Source organism: Marmota monax, unplaced genomic scaffold (genome assembly GCF_021218885.2).
Source record: "Marmota monax isolate L192 unplaced genomic scaffold, Marmota_monax_Labrador192_F-V1.1 WCK01_AAM20220418_F8-fsc00465, whole genome shotgun sequence".
Taxonomy (NCBI): domain Eukaryota; kingdom Metazoa; phylum Chordata; class Mammalia; order Rodentia; family Sciuridae; genus Marmota; species Marmota monax.
Genome location: NW_026694621.1, coordinates 233,143 through 235,262, shown reverse-complemented (window position 1 = coordinate 235,262; position 2,120 = coordinate 233,143). Strand labels below are relative to the sequence as shown.

General features: G+C 44.1%; 1 long non-coding RNA gene across 1 annotated transcript; it reads left to right on the top strand.

Annotated features, from left to right (window-relative positions):
- Positions 1-808: 808 nt before the first annotated feature.
- On the top strand, positions 809-1,330 carry LOC124078068 (uncharacterized). Its single transcript, XR_006846804.2, has 2 exons — positions 809-1,081; positions 1,191-1,330. It is a non-coding gene; the product is annotated as an uncharacterized LOC124078068 (long non-coding RNA).
- Positions 1,331-2,120: the final 790 nt, after the last annotated feature.

Below are 2,120 nucleotides of genomic sequence, written 5' to 3'. Positions count from 1 at the left end.
TTTGTAAAATACACCAAATCATATTGAAGAAATATGAACAAAGATTCATGCCCAGCCCACATGCATCCTTGCCAATGCCTAGGAGAAATTCATTTTCATAAACAAAACATTCATAAGTCCTGCAATCTGAGTTCTCTCAGGGTCTTCAGTCCTATGGCATTCCATGTAGCCAGTGGTGACTAAAGTGCTATATGGTTGTGACTGAATCATAGTCACAACCCTCAGTCTCACTTGCTGAAAATAAAGGTTACAAATATGTGAACTGAGAAAGCTTGAAAACATGCACACGTGTATCATCTGAATGGCAACACGTAAGATTTTGCAACTGAGTTCCTTGACAAGTCCTATGTGAAAGGACCTCTGAAACAAATTTTTTTGTGTTGTGGATAAACTAAATGGTATCCTGCAAGCTAATAAAACCAGAAACTTTATGTTCACCTGCTTAATCCTGACCTGAGAAGAACTGATATCAAAAAAATTATTTTAGTCCTGAAAACAGTGGGGTGTCAAGAGAACTATGCATGAATTCACCACAAGGGGTCTAAGGAAAGTAAGAAGACCATTCTGAGGTAATGGAGAAACCTCAGAAGAGGTTCCCTGGACTGGCCCATAGACAGAATGAGAGGGGATGTGGTGAGGATGTAGGACTGTCTCGGAAGGTCTGATCACAATGTCACATAATGATGTGTATGAGCTTGGACAACAGGGGGCACTGCAGACCAATTAATAGAGGTAAGGAAGTAACCAAAATTGTAATAAGCCACTTGGCCCTGCCTGATATTCTGTTGTTAGGGGTCACAGGTGTGACTTTACACACCTCTGAGACAACCCAACTGCAACCCTGCACACCAAATTGGCATCTTTATGTACAGGAATCTGAACTAGGGCCCAGGGTGCAATCAGAAAACGTGGAGGAACGTAATTTGCATAGATAGATCCTCCCCTTCTCAGACTATGAATAAGGCAAGAGAGAAAGTTGGGGGAACCTCTGCTCAGCATCAGGAACAGAAGGCACAGCTCAGGATAACTTTCATCATGGCTTGGTCCTGTCTGCTCTTCACATTCCTCATTCAGTGCACAGGTGACATGATATGAAGGAGGGATAGGGTGTGTGAGTACACTGATATGGGCCCTGATTCTACTCTTGTTTCTAGACAAAAATCACCCTCCCTGTGTCTCTCTCATTCCAGGGTCCTGGGCCCAGTCTGTGCTGACTCAGCAGCCCTCACTATCTGGGAATCCAGGTCAAAGGGTCACCATCTCCTGCACTTGAAGCAGCAACAATATTGGTGGTAATTATGTGCACTGGTACCAACAGCTCCAAGAAAAGGCTCCCCAACTCCTCATCTATGATAATAGTGATCGACCCTCTGGGGTCCCAGATCGCTTCTCTGGCTCCAAGTCTGGCAACTCTGCTTCACTGACCATCACTGGGCTCCAGCCTGAGGATGAGGCTGTCTATCATTGTCAGTCTTATGATGACAGTCTCAATGCTCCCACAGTGCTCCAGGATTATGGGGAAGTAAGACAAAAACCCCTTTACCATATGTCATGAGGGCAAACACCCGGCAGCTTTGCTCAGGTCTACTCTCTGGCAGCTTCTGCTACCACTACTATAGGCCCAGCTGAACCTACTGGCACTTCTTTGAGTGAGAAGCCTCTTGTCCTCTGCCCTCAGAGTCATTCACAGAAGCATATTCCTAGGAAATGTCTCCATATAAAAAGAAATTCCTAATCCTTGTTAGCTTGAGGAGCTAAACATTCAGGATGCTTTTGCCTCTTTACCCTGAAGTTCAAGTGGTGAGGCAGCCAGTGCAACCCTGGTCATCCCAGACTTGACATCTGATGGTGAATCCTGTGGTTTCATCCTCCATTCTTCCCTATTTTCAGGAATTCTAGAACTATGTCATTTGTGTCTGTGATTCATGTCATATTCTAATTTTATATAAGTTTTCTAACATGAAATATTTGGAAAACAATAAAACACACATAAGCGAAAACTTTGACAGATTTTGTGATATTTTCACACCTTCGGGAACATCATCACATCAGGCCAAAGAATTCATGCCCCTCCCCACAAACATCCTTTGCCCTTTGGAAATCCTCTCTCCATCGCTGCT